Source organism: Passer domesticus, chromosome Z (genome assembly GCF_036417665.1).
Source record: "Passer domesticus isolate bPasDom1 chromosome Z, bPasDom1.hap1, whole genome shotgun sequence".
NCBI classification, from domain to species: domain Eukaryota; kingdom Metazoa; phylum Chordata; class Aves; order Passeriformes; family Passeridae; genus Passer; species Passer domesticus.
In genome coordinates this window covers 76,096,296-76,113,370 of record NC_087512.1, presented here as the reverse complement: position 1 = coordinate 76,113,370, position 17,075 = coordinate 76,096,296, and the positions used below count along the sequence as shown (strand labels likewise).

The 17,075-nt window shown below is 53.4% G+C and overlaps 1 long non-coding RNA gene across 2 annotated transcripts; it reads left to right on the top strand.

The window, feature by feature from the left end:
* Positions 1-3,841: 3,841 nt before the first annotated feature.
* Positions 3,842-6,388, top strand: LOC135290360 (uncharacterized). 2 transcript variants are annotated; one of them, XR_010353133.1, is made up of 4 exons: positions 3,842-4,038; positions 4,483-4,596; positions 5,225-5,390; positions 5,921-6,388. It is a non-coding gene; the product is annotated as an uncharacterized LOC135290360 (long non-coding RNA). The 2 variants fall into 2 exon arrangements; XR_010353132.1 differs by lacking the exon at positions 3,842-4,038 and having other exon boundaries at positions 4,264-4,596.
* The last annotated feature ends 10,687 nt before the right edge of the window (positions 6,389-17,075 follow it).

Sequence of the window (17,075 nt, the reverse complement as noted above, 5' to 3'; positions counted from 1 at the left end):
ACCTTGGATGCTGCACAAAAGCCCAGCTCCCATCACAGGGGTGAGTAGTGTGTCCCTGCTGACCCCTCAGGCTGAGCCCTGCTTTTGTGGGATCCATTCCTGGGAAATGGAACTACTTTCTCTTAAGGTCCTACAACAGGAGAGACCAAAGACATGGCAGGCAAGAAATTCCAGGACCCATTAGAAATCATGTGGCAAATGCTGAAGGAACGTCTGCAGAGAAGGCAAGGTGGGTGCATTTCCCTCATACTTCCCCTGGGACTCAGCAGCCGGGGACTTTGGCTGCACATCTGGACATGCCGTGCCTGGCACAGCTGGAAGGGATCCATGGCAGCCTCGCTGCCCCGCTGCTGCTTTCACGCCCTGCAGGGCTGTTTCCCAGCCTGGCCTGGCTGCAGCTTCTGCCCAGCCTCTGCAGGAGGGCATTTGGCATCAGCTGACAGACAGCCCAAACTGGACCAACGGACATGCCCACCCTCAGATCCCCTGCAATTTCCTGGTGTCCAGGCAGATCAGATGTTGGGGCTGTTTGAGGAAGGAAGCAGCCATGGGTTGTCCCAAAATCCTGGGTGTTTTCTGATCCTTATCCATTCCTTTCACAAGTGATGCCTCCTGAAATTGTCCCCTTCCCCATTCCCAGTCAGGAATGTTTCCATCTGATCCAGCGTCTCTTTTCCATTTTCCAGAAATGAAAGGAGAGCCTGTGCAGAAGGAAGCATTTCCCGGAGGAAGCAGTGGTTCCGTGCCAGCCTCTGCTGCAGGAAGGGAGGCCATGCCAGGCACAGACACAGGAGGTAATTGCTGTGCCTCTGGGCCTGAGCCCTGCTGAGGCTTGAGCTGCCCTCTCTGCTGCTTGGCAGTGCGGGCACAGCCTGGACTAGAGCGGCACAGCCCAGGGGAATTATCCCGAGCAGGCTCAGGGCACTCGGGTACTGAACAGTCCTTCTGGGGTCCCTCCATGGGAGACATGTCCTGAAACCTGGCAGCGACTGCACGGGGTGCCCACGGTGGGGAAAGGACAGAGGGGGAGAGCAAGGCTCCAGTGTGTCCTGAGAGGGCCTGGCTGTTTGCCCTTGGGATCTGGGGTTGTCCCCAAAGAAGGAGGGCAGGAGGGACAGAGGGAGGTAGGGAGGCATAGCTGTGGCACTGCCTGCTGCAGTTTGCCCCAGGGCTTTAGGGAGGATTTCCTCTGTGTCTGAGGGAGAGAGCCCCAGGGCCCTGTGCTGCTCCAGCCACCCCTCCCTGGGATGTTGCTGAGGGCAGGGAAAGAGTGTGGAGAGTGACCAGGAGCCAGCCCAGAGCTCCCCAGGCCCCTGTGCACCTTTGGCCATGTCTATTCACATCTGGCTCCCACGGCCTTAGCTGACCCCCTTGCAGTGCCCAGTTCTCTGTGGCAGAAGGGGATCCCAGCACACTCTGGAAAGTGTTTTCATCTGTGCTCCGTTCTAGATGAGGTTGCTGGGAAGGCTTCTCCATCAGCTTGGATGAATAAAGTTTTGAAGCCCTTGGAGCCTCCTGCAGGTATGTTCTCAGTGTGCCACCAAGGAAGAATTGTAGACAAGCGAGCAGGAACCAGGTGACAGAAGCTTCTGTGGCTGTTGTGTTACAGATGTATCTACGGGGAGGACTTCTCCAGCTTCTCCAGCTCCTACCTTGGATGCTGCACAAAAGCCCAGCTCCCATCACAGGGGTGAGTAGTGTGTCCCTGCTGACCCCTCAGGCTGAGCCTTGCTTTTGTGGGGTCCATTCCTGGGAAATGGAACTACTTTCTCTTAAGGTCCTACGACAGGAGAGACCAAAGACATGGCAGGCAAGAAATTCCAGGACCCATTAGAAATCATGTGGCAAATGCTGAAGGAATGTCTGCAGAGAAGACAAGGTGGGTGCATTTCCCTCATGCTTCCCCTGGGACTCAGCAGCCGGGGGCTTTGGCTGCACATCTGGACACGCCGTGCCTGGCACAGCGGGAAGGGATCCATGGCAGCCTCGCTGCCCCGCTGCTGCTTTCACGCCCTGCAGGGCTGTTTCCCAGCCTGGCCTGGCTGCAGCTTCTGCCCAGCCTCTGCAGGAAGGCATTTGGCATCAGCTGACAGGCAGCCCCAATTGCACCACAGTCCATGCCCACCCTCAGATCCCCTGCAATTTCCTGGTGTCCAGGCAGATCAGATGTTGGGGCTGTTTGAGGAAGGAAGCAGCCTTGAGTTGTCCCAAAATCCTGCGTGTTTTCTGATCCTTATCCATTCCTTTCACAAGTGATGTCTCACCTTTCCCATTCCCAGTCAGGAATGTTTCCATCTGATCCAGCTGTCTCTTTTCCATTTTCCAGAAATGAAAGGAGAGCCTGTGCAGAAGGAAGCATTTCCCAGAGGAAGCAGTGGTTCCATGCCAGCCTCTGCTGCAGGAAGGGAGGCCATGCCAGGCACAGACACAGGAGGTAATTGCTGTGCCTCTGGGCCTGAGCCCTGCTGAGGCTTGAGCTGCCCTCTCTGCTGCTTGGCAGTGCGGGCACAGCCTGGACTAGAGCGGCACAGCCCAGGGGAATTATCCCGAGCAGGCTCAGGGCACTCGGGTCCTGAGCACTCCTGCTGGGGTCCCTCCATGGGAGACATGTCCTGAAACCTGGCAGCGACTGCACGGGGTGCCCACGGTGGGGAAAGGACAGAGAGGGAGAGCAAGGCTCCAGTGTGTCCTGAGAGGGCCTGGCTGTTTGCCCTTGGGATCTGGGAGCTGTCCCAGCAGAAGGAGGGCAGGAGGGAGTGTAGGAGGGAGGGATAGCTGTGGCACTGCCTGCTGCAGTTTTCCCCAGGGCTTTAGGGAGGATTCTCTGTGAGTTTGAGGGAGAGAGCCCCAGGGCCCTGTGCTACTCCAGCCACCCCTCCCAGGGGTGTTGCTGAGGGCAGGGAAAGAGTGTGGAGAGTGATCAGGAGCCAGCCCAGAGCTCCCCAGGCCCCTAAGAACCTTTGGCCATGTCTATTCACATCTGGGTCCCATAGCCTTACCCAACACCCCTGCATTGCCCAGTTCTCTGTGGCAGAAGGGGATCCCAGCATGCCACAGATATGGTTCTGATCTCTGCTCCCTTTTAGACTGGAATCGTGACATGGGTTTTCAGGAAGTCCTGATGAAGGATGGTTTGAAGTTCCTGGAGGATGCTGGAGGCAAGTTTTCATTCTGCCTTTCCTGAGTGAATAATCAGGATCAATGCAACAAAAGCTCACTTACAAACCATTTCCCTTAACATTATGTAAGGGCTGAAGGATTCTGAGAATCTTTCCCTGATCCCTTCTGGATCCCTGAGGGATCCCACAGGATCGCAGTCAGTGGGAGGAAGGAGCATTGATCTTTCAGTCCTCCTCCCGTGTGCTGTGCCAGTGTGTCCTTCCGTGTGCTCTGTGCAGTCACAGAGAAGAGCAGAGAGGGAAGGGGCCGGGCCCAGGGCTGTGCCCCGGGGCTGAGCCTTGTGGGCAGCCTGAGGATCTCCTGCAGTGCCACAGGAGCTCTTCTGTCCTGCCTTTTTTGCAGCTGAACCTGCCGGTGAAGGTCCCACATCCAGGACTGAGGCTCTGGGAGATGCTGAGGGTAGGTCAAGGCCTTTCCCCTGAGAGAGCTGCCAGCTCAGAGCTCAAAGCTGGGCCAGGGAGGCAGCGCTGCAGGTGCCAGCACAGAACCATGCACGTGTGTGCCCGCGCCCTGCACGATCCCCTCACCGCTGCTGCGGCTCAGTGGTGCCCGTGCAGATCAGCAGAGATGGCAGAAGCTTCTGTGGCTGTTGAGTTACAGGTGTGTCTGCAGGGAGGACTTCTCAAGCTCCAGGGCTGGATGCTTGGCCCCAACCCAGCTCCCATGGCAGGGGTGAGTAGTGTGACCCTGCTGACCCCACAGGCTGAGCCCCGCTTTTGTGGGATCCATTCCTGGGAAATGGAACTACTTTCTCTTAAGGTCCTCCAAAAGGAAAGACCCAAGTTTTTGCAGCCAAAAAGTCTCATGACTCAGATGAATTCCTGAGACAAACACAGAAGGAAGCACCCGGAGGACAAGGTGGGTGCCTTTCCCTCATGCTTCCCCTGGGACTCAGCAGCCGGGGGCTTTGGCTGCACATCTGGACACGCCGTGCCCGGCACAGCGGGAAGGGATCCATGGCAGCCTCGCTGCCCCGCTGCTGCTTTCACGCCCTGCAGGGCTGTTTCCCAGCCTGGCCTGGCTGCAATTCCTCCCCAGCCTCTGCAGGATGGAATTTGGCATCAGCTGATAGGGTGCCCCCACTGTACTGTGGGCCTGAGATCCCCTGCCATTTCCCAGTCTCTGCGAAGATCAGGCGGTGCAGCTGTTTGCACAAGGGAGCGCACTGGCCCAGCCCCAATTACCTGGGCTTTTTCCTGATCTTTACCTTTGACTTTGACAAGCATTGCCTCCTGAAGGTGCCACCTCCCCAGTGGGGAATATTTCCATTTGATCGAGTTGTCCCTTTTTTCCTTTTTCAAGTGATGGACCAAAAGGCTGTTCAGGAGGAGGAACACTCAGGGAGAAGCAGTGGCTCATTGGCAGCCCTAGCTGCAGGAAGGAAGGCGATGCCAGACACGGGCACAGGCACAGCAGGTAATTGCTGTGCCGGGCTCAGCCCTGGCCGGGGCTGTGTGGCAGCAGCTCTTCGCCCAGGGCCTGCCCTTGCCTGGCCCGGCAGCAGCCAAAGCTGGAGGCGCCTCGGCTTCCAGGCCTCTGGAGCTGGTTCAGAGCCCCGGGGAAACGGGACTGGTGCAGCAACGTCCCTGGCGCTGCAGCTGCTGCGGAGCTGGCCCTGAGTGCCCAGAGGCCCAAGGCACAGGAGCAGCCCCGAGCGGGAGCCCTGCCGCCAGCCCAGGGCCAGAGCCAGCCCTGGCTCCCGACTGGGCAGGGGCTGCGCTGGGTCCTGACAGGGCCTGAGCCTGTCCCCTGGGGCTGGGGGTGCTGTCACGGGGCAGGGAGGGCCAGGGGTGGCAGTGGCTGCTCAGGGATGGCTTTGGCCTGTGTCCCTGGCAGCAGCCACTGCCCAAGCAGCTGCGCTGCCCCCGGGCTCTCCTCCCGGCCTGCTGGGCTTTGTTGGCTGGCACAGCCTGTGCCAAGGGCCGGCAAGGTGCCTGCAGGCCCCAGCTCTGGGGGAAACAGAGAACATCCTGCCCGTATCCACTGTGCTGCCATCTCAGCAGTGCAGCACAGCACGGGCTCACGCTCTCCATCCCTCCCACAGATGCAGCCGGAACCACAAGACCTGTTACCGATGCCCAGGATGGCCTCGGAAGGGGTTTCTGTCAGGGAACAGGCTGCTGGCTAGGGTTACTGGCAGGCGTGCTTTCTTTGGAGCTTGTCTTCATGTTGTGCTGCTTTGGAATCGGGTATTCCTGGAAGAGAAAACAGTGAGTGTTTTGTTGCTCTCCCCCTCAAACAGCTTCTTTTGAAAGTCTAACGTGGTCAGGAAACATTCCCATTGAGACTGCAGTGGGGTTGTGGCCAGTCCATGATTGTCCAAATAACTCTGCTGAGGGTTCTGCTGCTGCCCAGTGCTTCCATTGGCCTCTCAATTGCTGGGCCTTGTCCTGGGGGCCCCGCTGGGGCTGCTGCCAGTGCTGGCTCCCACTGAGGCTGCCTGGCCAAGAGCAGCCCCAGGGGCACGGGGCAGAGGCAGAGGGAGGTGGGGAGGAGAAAGAGCAGGGCCGAGATTGCCCTTGAAAGGCAGAGGCGCTCTGGGGCCCGCTCCTGGCCAGGGACCCTGCCCAGAGCCGTGCCCTGCTGGCCGGGGCCTTGAGGGGCAGCTGTCCAGCTGGGCCCAGCTGTGCCAGCAGCTCCAGCCGTGCTGGGGAGCCTTGCCAGCTCTGGGCCCTGCTGTGCACGAGGGTCCCTGTGTGCCACTGGCAGCTGGGGCCTCAGCCACCTCCTCTCTGCACAGGAGCGCCTTGGGACAGGAGTTGGAAGACGGTGGCTGCACCTCACACCCAGACAGCGTGAGCAGCCCCTCCAGCAGCAGGAATGGCCTGGACAGCCCTCTCAAGTGTTCTGTGAAGAGGACTCCAGAATAACCGTCTACGACGAAGCCTCCTCTTACACTGTAGATCCCCCTGTCACCTGCTCTCCCCATAGGCCTCCCCAAGCTGCCTTCATCCCTTTTTTTATCTCAGTCTCTCCCATCCCAGCCAATCCGAATTCCTCTAGAGACCCCAGGACCAGCCCAGCAACATCCAGCCCCTCCTCAGACCAACACATCCCTCCCTCTGCCCCTGAGCCCTCTGGCCTTGCCCTCTAGGCAACACTGAAGGTGACACCCCACCCCCACCACCCCCCCGCTTGCAGGGTAGGCAATGGCCCATTCCTCTGTTCAAATAAAGAGATGGATCTGTGTTGTGGTTTGAAAGCAAAACCAGTGAGAGACTCCAAGTCAGAAATACAATTTATTAGGAAAAGGGAAAAAAAACCAAAATACATGCAATAATACAAAAGAAAAACCACTGACAGGGTCAGAATACAGCCTGACACCCTGCTAGTTAGGGTGGTGGTAGCAGTCCAGCTGAAATGGACTTTTGGAAGTGGTGATCCTGTCGAAACAATCTGGTAGCTCTCATCCTCTGGAAAAGCAGTGGGTAAGGGCGGCGGTTCCTCTGGGAATCCAGTGGAAAGACTGCTTGTTGTGTCCCAAAACCCAGATTATATCCAGCTGGGGATGCTTAGCTCCTCCCCCATGGGCAGAGCATCTCACAGTGGGCTGATATCATTCTGCCTCATGCTGTGGGTCCTTGATTAGCCATGAAACAGAAATGGCTCTGGGAGGGAGTTATCTCTGAGTCATGTGGCAAGACATTGATGGGCCCATTAACAGGAGATAAGGAAGAAACAATGCCCCTCCTGGTTTCAGCAGCTCTTGAGGATGGGAATAGAACATAATTTTATATTATAACCTAGGACATAATCTAACCCTTATTCTATTACCATCTGTACCCAAACCAATATCCTCTTAATATAGATATGTATCTATATATATATATATGTATAATATAAAATGAAACTTTACACACAATTCTCGCTTCAAATTAGGTTAGATTTCCTTGTGGTACACAATGGCTTTCCCTGTCCTTCTGCATTACCCAGCCAGTGCAACCAGGTCCTTGAGCAAAAATTCCCACAGATGGGTTTGCCCCTGCTTGCGGTGGGATTAATCCAAACAGTCTTTCCTAAAATACCTTTCATGTGTATCACAGGAACTTTGTCTCCATCCCCTGTGTGCAGGGGTTCAGACTGGGCAGCACCAGGATTGATAGGTCCTCGGGTGTTGACCACCCAGATGGCTTTTGCTAAGTTCAGTTCCCAGTTCCTGAAGGCTCCTCCACCAAGTGCCTTCAGGATAGTATTAAGTAGTCTGTTGCATCGTTCAACTTTCCCGCCAGCTTGTGTGTGATAGGGGATATGATATGTCCTTTCAATGCCATGTTCTCTGGCCCAGGTGTTGATAAGGCCGTTCTTGAAATGAATTCCATTGTCCAACTCAATTCTCTCAGGGGTGCCTTGTCTCCACAGGATTTGCTTTTCTAGACCCAAGATGGTGTTCCAGGCAGTAGCATGAGGCACAGGGTAGGTTTCCAACCACTCTGTGGTAGGTTCTACCATGGTCAGCATGTAGCGCTTGCCTTGGCAGGTTTGGGGAAGCGTGATGAGGTCAGTTTGCCAGGCTTCCCCATACCTGTACTTCAACCATCGCCCACCGTACCACAGAGGCTTCACCCGCTTGGCCTGTTTGATTGCAGCGCAGCTCTCGCAGTTGTGGATGACCTGTGAGATGTTGTCCATAGCAAGGCCCACCCCTCGGTCACGGGCCCATCGCTATGTTGCATCTCTCCCCTGACGACTAGAGGCACCGTGGGCCCAACGAGAGAGCTAGGAATGATTCTCCCTTGTGCTGCCAGTCTAGATCCACCTGTGATACTTTCACCTTGGCAGCTTGGTCCACCTGTTTGTTGTTGTGATGCTCTTCATTAGCCTGACTCTTGGGTACATACACATCCACATGTCGAATCTCACGGTCAGCCTCTCTACTCGGGTGGCAATGTCCTGCCAAATCTTGGTGGCCCAGATGGGTTTCCCTCTGCGCTGCCAGTTGGCCTTTTTCCAGCAATGCAGCCATCCCCACAGAGCATTAGCTGCCATCCATGAATCGGCGTAGAGATAGAGCCTCGGCCACTTCTCTCGTTTGGCAATAGCCAAAGCCAGCTGGACGGCTTTAAGCTCTGCAACCTGACTCGATCCAGCTTGTCCCTCAGTAGCTTGTGCAACTTGTCCTGTGGGGTTCCATGCTGCAGCTTTCCATTTCCGGTTAGTGCCTATAATTCAGCAGGAACCATTAGTGAAGAGGGCATATTGTCTGTCAGGCTCCGGTAGCTCACTATATGGTGGGTCTTCCTTGGCACGTGCCACTTGCTCCTCTTCTTCTTCAGAAGACAATCCAAAAGTCTCCCCTTCAGGCCAGTTTGATAGAATTTCCAGAATGCCAGGGCCATTCGCATTTCCAATCTGGGTGCGCTGGGTGATGAGGGCAATCCATTTGCTCCATGTGGTGTGGGTGGCATGATGTGTGGAAGGAACCTTTCCTTTAAACATCCAGCCCAGCACTGGTAGCTGGGTGCCAGAAGCAGCTGCGTTTTGGTGCCAGTTACTTCTGAGGCAGCTTGAACTCCTTCGTAGGCAGCCAAGATTTCCTTCTCTCTGGGAATGTAGTTTGCTTCAGAGCCTTCATAGCTCCATCTCCAGAATCCTAGTGGTCAGCCTTGAGTCTCACCAGGCACCTCTACCAAAGAGTCCAGGACAAACCATGGTTCCCAGCTGCAGAGTAGAGCATTCTTCACCTCTGGTCCTATCCTGACTGGGCCAAAGGCTACCGCATGAGCGATTGCCTGCTTAATCTGGGCAAGGGCTTGTTGCTGTTCAGGACACCAGTGGAAATCGTTCTTCTTGTGGGTGACAAGGTAGAGAGGGCTCACAATCTGCCTGTCCTCGGGAATGTGCATTCTCCAAAAGCCTACGGCACCTAGGAAAGCTTGTGTTTTCTTCTCCTTGGTAGGTGGAGACAGAGCGGTGGTCTTGTTGATTAACAGGAGATAAGGAAGAAAACTATGCCCCTCCTGGTTTCAGCAGCTCTTGAGGATGGGAATAGAATACATGTTTATACTGTAACCTAGAACAAGCGGTCACCCCAGTGTCCAGGTGGCAGCAGCAGCAAAGCCACCCAGCACCAGCACTGACTGAGCTCCATGCTCAGGAGGAGCCGTGGATGCCCACGGTGTGGGCAGGCAGAAGCCAGGCAGGGGCTGCTGTTGAAATGGAGGTTTTGGGGGGTTCAATTAAGTTAGCAATATGTGGACTAAGCATTTAAATTTTAAATTGTAGAATTATGTGTTGAATTTTAACCTTTTACTTAAGAAACCTCTGCCAAGGTACAAAGGGCATAGGAAAATGCAAATTTCTGAAGCTTCTTGCTATTGTGAGAGTCTGTCCAAAACTTCCCTCATTTTTTGCCTCTCGATCATCATGAAAGCCAAGACCACCGGGGAAAGGGAAAGATCCTGTTCTGAAAATCCAGGTCTGTCTGGTCCATCAAGCCAGATTATTGCCTATGGGTGTGTTTGCTCAACTCATGGAACACTGCACCCAAGAAGGGGCAGTGTGCTCTCCTTCGCCTGCATCACCTAGCAACGCTAGTGCTGGAATTTCTCCACCCTTCTGACTTGGCTGGACTTTCTCTCTGGAATGACCTTCCCGGAGGTCACCACAAAAGGACCCTCCACTCACCGTACATCAACCACCGTGACAGAGGGACTGAGATGGGAGAGGGCTCTCCCCTCAAGGACTGGGACATGCGACCCCTACATGGAAAAGCTCCCCTCTTCTTCCCAAAAGGACTGAGACTGAAATCCCCACTGTAGGGTGAGGGAAGGCGTGCGTGGGGACCAAAGCAAGTTTTGCAAGCGACCACGGGACCGAGAACACAATGGTTCCTGCCTACGACATCTGCTGCTGACGACACCTGTTCCTGATGGACTACTGATGGACTCCTTGTACCCTTTATCAATAGACTATTTTGAAATGGGTCCCCTTCCTCCATTTCAAAAGGACCATAAAAAAGGTTAGACCTGACTGATACCTTGGAGATCTCCCCTGACGTGAAGACGACAGGCCTCTTGGCCGACCGGACTTCGAGGGACTTTGTCATCTGCACGTCTGATAGCTATATACCTCCTTGCCCTCCCTCTCTTCTTTTTTCTTTTCCTTATTCTTTTCCCTTTCTTCATTCCCCTCTCTCTAATGCGTCTTCTCTATGGCTATTTAATAAAAGTACATGTATTTTGATTTTACTGCAAATCCCCTTGTTGTGTCAGTTTTTGCACCCTGAGATCAGTGAAAAAGAACCTCCACGAATCACGTCCTTAGGACGGATCGTGTCAGCGCGGGCAAGAGTGGGCAGGGAATTGATAAGGCCCGGGCAGCGGGACAGTCTTTCCTGGCTGCTCCTTGAAGAAGGGAGTTCACAAGCAGCAGAGCACTCGCTGCCTGCTGTGTCTCGTCCAGCTGCGGCAGGGCTGAGCCCAAATGGCTCCAGCAGGGACAAGATCTCTCCTGGAGGCAGCGGCGCAGGGTCCTGCAGCCTGCTGCCTTGAAAACCTCCTGGAGATCTGTGTTCTCAAAGACATTTTGAGGGACAATTCCCAGAAGCCTCAGTCAGCTGAGGCAATTCTGGGTGCAGGAGCAGCAAAATCATGGAGTTGGAGAGGAAAATGCTACCCTTCGGGAGCAGGAGCCAAGGACTGGGCAGCAAATATGAGGGACTGGGAGCAAAGCACAATCTTTGACCCATATGAGAGCCAGTGGCCTGAATCCTCAGCTGAAGAGGCAAAGCGGCTGAAAGCAGCATGGGTGGGGTTTGGCTCCTTTTTTGTGTTGTGGGGCAGCTCAAGCCTTTTTACTTTGCATCTTGCAGGAGGCTCTGGAGATGTTGCTCTCGGGGGGGCCTCCAACAGCTCAAGGCCATCCCTTGGCTGATTATCATTATGCAGGTAACCAAAGCCCAGCTTCTTCCTTCACTGACACTTGCTGCTGTTCCCTTAATGGCCGTGTCAAGCATTTCTGCTTCAATTAGTTGTGCTTAAAACCAGCACAAGATCTCGCCTTCTCTGGGGGCAGGGAAAGCACCAGCATCTACTCCTTCAGTTTGACCCGTTTTCCATGCTTTTTTCCCTGGGGAATGCCTGCTCTCGTCTTCATCACCTTCTGAGGGAGCAGACATGCACACACGTGAATGACGGCTGGTGCCAGCTTGCTTTCAGCAGCCAGTGGGATCTGCTTCAAGTGGCTAGAGGGATCAATTCATCTGCTGCTTTTTCTTGCCAAGCTCTGATAGATGGACAGCTGAGGAGAAGGAGGCCTTCCAAAAGGCTTTCCACACCTACGGCAAGGATTTCCATCTCATCCAGAAGCAGGTAAAGCCACAGGACATTCCTCACCTTGGCAGATCATCAGAAGGGACATGTTGATTATTGCTGGTACCAAATACTGCACCTATGTCCCTCTCTTCTCAAGTACCAAAACTGTTAAAGTAGTCACAGAACAGGACATGGAAGGCCTGTGTGAAAATGGTGATCCTGCCTCTGCAGCCCTTCTCTCCAGGCTGTTTTGGAAGACTAAGCTCTGTTCTGTTAGACTTGTCTCCCAGGTGTGCTGCTGCTTCCACAACACCTTGTGCTGGGATAACTGCAGTGAACAGGGCAAAGAAGAACTCTGCTAGAGGGACTTGGTGTTGATCTGTGCATTACATGTGGTACCACGTAGCACAATACTCGGTTTATTACATTGCATAATGCCTCTCTCACTCCTCCACATTCATTTCATTTTACACCCCCCTCAATTTTCTCCATGACTTTAATTCCTACTTTACTCTGTATTCTCATTGTTCTCCAATGCACCCTACAGGATGGCTGTTTCAGATTCCTTCTTTTGCTCTTCGCAACAGATCCCGAGTAAGACCGTGGCACAGTGTGTGGAGTATTACTACTGCTGGAAAAAAGAGCAGAAACTTGCCAGCAGCACTCTTGCTCAGGTGAGTGGGAAGAAAATCCAGACATGCCAGCAGGGTCAAGAAACTGGCAGAAGGGGACAAACCCTGCTGGCAAGCCACGCCAGACGCTGCTTTGCCTGGCTCCCTTGGTCCCAAGCACTGGGAGAGGCGCAGCAGGTGCTGCCCAGACTTTTGTTGTGCTGCTAGCCTAAAATACGGAATTCTGGAGCACAACTTTGACCCAACAAAGCAGCACCACCATCAAAATGGGCTTTGACTCTCTACAAATTGGTTTCTCAAGGGCTAGCACTCTCAGGTTCCAATCAGACCCTTCATTCCCCACTGCCTGATAACATCAGCCATCTGGGCTGCCTTCATGGAGATGCTGCCAAATTTTTGAGATTTTTTGTAGCACCCCAGTGTATCCCCAAGAAGGAGCTGCCGCTGCTATGGCACCTTTAATACTTTCCTTACTGGCAGAGAGCAATTTGCTTCACAGAGAGAGACAGAGAGAGGGAGAGAGAGAGATTATTTTGGGTAGCAGAAAATGGGTAATCATGTGTCTTCACTAGTGTGACTGAATGTAAAAGCCATGCCCTAGACAGGTGAGGAGGAAAACCAGAGATAAATAGATGTTAGGCAGAGAGGTAGAAATCAGACATGTAGAACTAGAGATAGCCATGTATTTATCCCACCCCCTTAGGGCTGTAGGAAAGGGAAGTATTTTCCTCCAAGTGCTGGGTTGGCAGCCTGCCGCAGCCCACTGCCATATCCAGCGCTTTTCTCAGCTCTTTGGGGTTTGGAAGAAATTGCTTAGGCTGATAGATTTTTGGGGTGGACACTGTGAATTCCAGCTTTCTGAGAGGAAGGAAGCACTGATAAGGATTCTTTGATTTCCAGACTGCAGGCAAACAAAAGAGGAGGAAAAGCCTTCCCAGGAAGGAGACAGGGGAGACCGGGAAGAGAAGCTGCAAGCGGGCTGGCAGCGCGGAGTGTCCCTGCTGCCAACCGCGCCAGCCGCCCCAGCCGGCGCGAGGCCCCTTTCCGTGCGGGCAGTGCCAACGGTGCGCAAGCTCCTCCTCCTTCTGCTCCCAGCTGCCCCTTTGGCCTAAAGCACGCTGACCCTTTCCAAAGGCACCACAGGGCAAGCTAAGGCCACTTGCAGGATTGCCCCTGGCAGCCCTGCTCAAGCTTACAGCCCACTTGACACCCAAACAGCTTCATTCAAACCCAGCATTCCCAGTGAAACCTTGCCATGCCCCAACAAGACACAGTTCATACAAGCAGGAACACATGCATCAAAGCTTGCTTTGATGCTGCTGATCCAATTAAACCTAGGATGAAGCAAAAGGAGGAAGACATTTCAAAGAGATGAAACCAGAAAGATCAGACTCACGGTGCTGATCGCTTTACAAATCTGTCACCGCCTGAAGAGATGGAAATTCATCCAAAAAGGGAGATCTCGGCACTTGGCTTAATGGTGTGTATGAAGTTAACAATGCATGGTTTGTTTCCTGTCTTCCAGAGAGTTTGAAACCATCAAGGAGAGGAACAAGCACAGGAGAAGACATCGCCTACGCAAGGATGCACAGCCTCTCCCTAAGAAGAAAAGGCCAAATTAGCCCTGCATTTGCCCCAGGCTAGCAAGAGTTAGGGGTCAAGAGGACCAGATAGAAATAAGATTGTTTATCAAGTTTTTAGGATTGTTTGTTCTTCTATTAGTTTACCTGGTAGGAATCTCTTCTGTTTATTAGTTAAGGTATATTAGTATTATTCAAGATGTATTAGTAGTGTTAGATTTAGCAGTAAATGTAAGAGGTTTGTTGTTTGCTATGGTTCAACTTCTCACATTTTTTCTTTGTTGAGACATGATCTGTCTTTATCATTAAACCAAAGTTTGTTCCATTTTGCCTTTTTGTCTGTATGAAATCCCCGAGGCAGTGTTCGTTACATTTCCTTGGTGTTGCACGCACGGCATTTGCCCTGAGAAAGCAATGGGGGCACATGAGTCCCCCCCAGGCCCAGCCCCTGGCTCAGCTGGCAGCACTTCCAGAGGCGTGTCCCCATTACTGCCAATGAAATCATGGTGGAGCTTCCTCCTTTGATTCCTGAACATCTCAGCTGGGAGTGGCTGGGGAGGCTTTGCTGAATTCAGTGCACAGGATCTAAAGGAGTGCTCTTGTCTCACTGTACTTGCTGGGATAAAAGTAGGGGCTTGAGGCCTTTTGGTTGCCCAGCAACATAACTTTGTTTCATTTTGGGGGACAGATGGACTTGAGCACCTTGGAGGACTTTTCTAACCTCTCTGATTCTAGTAAAGAAATATCCACATGCACCACAAAGACACCAGGAGTTCAGATTCAGTTTCTCTTTAAAGGACCAGGCTCTGAGCCTCCAGTAATGTCCTTAGCTAAAGCAGAGTGGCTGTGAACCTGATCCTCTCACTTCTCACAGCTTTGGTATTTGCACCATAGAAGAATCCAAGTCACTCTTTTACCGAGCCCAGCAAATGGCTCTGCCTAGCAAGGCTTTGGCAGCAGGGGCTGTGGAGGATGGCGAGGGGGCGAGGCAGGGGGGAATGGCCAGGCTGCTTCTGGGAAGTGACCAAAGCTTGCCCTTGCCTGCTGGAGCCAGTGCAGGTGGGATCTGGAGCCTACAAAGTATCTGCCTTGCAGTGGGCCTCATTCCAGATGTTTTCCCAGCAGGTGGCTGGCGTGGGTGTAACATGCAGGTTGGGAAGGAAGCAAGATTTGCTTTTGCTATGACCTTAGGCAGGAAAGCAGTACAAATGGCTGGGTTTTGCCATATCTGGCACCTAAGTATTCAAACAAAGCTGAGGGTCATTAGTGTGGAAAAGAAATTCTCTTGGTGTTCCTTCCTTAGAGGAATGCCAGAGTAGTAGAGATGAACATTCCCCCTTCTTCAAGGGAGCTGGAAGAGAGACCTAGAAATTCTGCATGACCTGTTGACTACAGCAATGCTGGTGCACTGCCCCAGTGTGTGTGTCCCCATCAGCTGCCCTGAGAAACATCCCGTTTCTCCAAGTTTCAGGATGGAGTGTTGAGGTGAGAGACCAGCTCAGCTGGCCAAAGGAGGGAAAACATCAAGTGACATTATTGGGCACCAGACAATTGAGAAAGGGGGCAGGATGAATGCCGCCACTTGGAGAGAAAGCTTTGCACTTGGTTCTGCACAGAATGATTTGCAAGCTCTAGCTCCTCTCAGAGCCAGAGGAGAGGCAGCGGCAGGAGTCCTTGTGGTTCTGCAGTGCAGGAAATGTGGAATGGGCCCTTGGACAGAGCCAGCCTCCTGTGCCTGTTTAGCTGCAGGCACCTTACAGAGAAGCACAGAGGAGAGCCAGAGCTGTCCCTGCTCTGCTTTTCCCCGTCCAGAGGACTGAGGAGAAAAGCCCCAATGGGGAGCTCCTCAGAGCAAACTTGCAGCAGAAGAAGTAGAAGGGGCAAAGGTGGCCTATACCTGTTTCTGTCCCATGGTTCCCCTGGGGTTCTGCATGGAATGTTGGGCTGTGCCCGTAGCAACTGCCCTTGTCTGCTGCTCCTGCGGCCGTTGGTGGAACACTGGTGGAGCAGCGCTGGAGCAGCAGCTGCAGCATCTGCTCCTGGGCTGTCCCTCAGCAGCCACCTTCTGCACTCGGCGCCACAGCTGGCCTCTGCAGCGACATCCTCATCTCCTCGTCTGCTGCCAGGCATCCCCACAGCACTTTGGCACTGTGCAAGGTAAGAAAATCCCCGTGGGCCCCCAAAGCACTCACAGAACGGCAGGAGGCTCCAGCTGGCTCTGCCACCAACCACCACAGACACGGTGTGTGGTCACTTTCCCCAGACGAGGTTGCACATGAAAGCAGGCTGCAACTTCTCCAGGAATAATGCTGCCTCCAGGGGAAATACACACATTTCCATAGAGGACGTAGGGAGCTGTCACGGTGCACTTGTAGATTCTCGTCCTCTGATGACCTGTGTAAAAGTTCTTGGCACCCATTTAAGTCCTAAAACTACGTTGTGGTGACCCCAAAACCAATTGGTCATTCCGGAGGAGGTTAGGGGTTCAGTGTCCGCTAATCCTGTTACGCCCTCACTCTGGTCACACCTCCTGCAAAGCTTGAAAAACCAAAAGGATGGGACTTCTCCTCTGGGATGCCTGCCCATCAGAGCATGCAAGGAGTTTGCTGGGCTTGTCCTGCAATACTGGCTTTCATCCTCCAAAATGATCTGGTTGCAGCAATTCTTATGTACTCACATACTTACATCACTTCCAGACACTGGAACAATATTCTATTTTCATAGCTTTTTTGATTTTTTTCCACCTGCCTTGCATCTCTTTCCCAGAGAGATATTGCTCTAGATTTGTCTGTGTTGTTCAATGTGTGTAGGGCTGGCTCTGCCTCACGGTCAGAGGCAGCTGTGAGATGCCCTCTTGAGTGGTGCTTCTCAGGAACACAATCACAGTATCACAGCATTTTCTGGGCTGGAAGGGACTCCCAAAGATCATGGAGCCCAGCACCTGGGCCTGCTCAGGACAGCCTCAGGAATCCCAGCCTGTGCCCAAGAGCAGTGTCCAAAGACTTTTGGAACTCTCTCAGCCTTGGTGCTGGGAGCCCTTCCCTGGGGAGGCAGTTCCAGTGCCCAAGCCCCCTCTGGCTGAAGAACCTTTTCCTTCCATCCAACCCAAGCCTGCAGTAGTGCATCTTCCATGCCATCCTCTTGGCTCTTCTCACTGGCCCCAAGACTCACAGCACTCTAGTGCCTGCCCTTCAGCTTTCCTTCTTCAGGAAGCTGCAGACTGCTAGAGGGACCTGCCTCAGAAATTCCAAGTGAAAAACACAACAAGGACACCTAACGGAGAGGAGCTGGGACAGAGGAGCTTGGGGTTTTCAGTGATGATGAGGATGAGAAGCAGGCTACCGACACATCTTGGCAGAATGAGTTTCATCTGGAGCGTTGTTTTGATCTCTTTCAGGTGGAAAGGAGAGGCACAATGAAAAGGAAAGCAA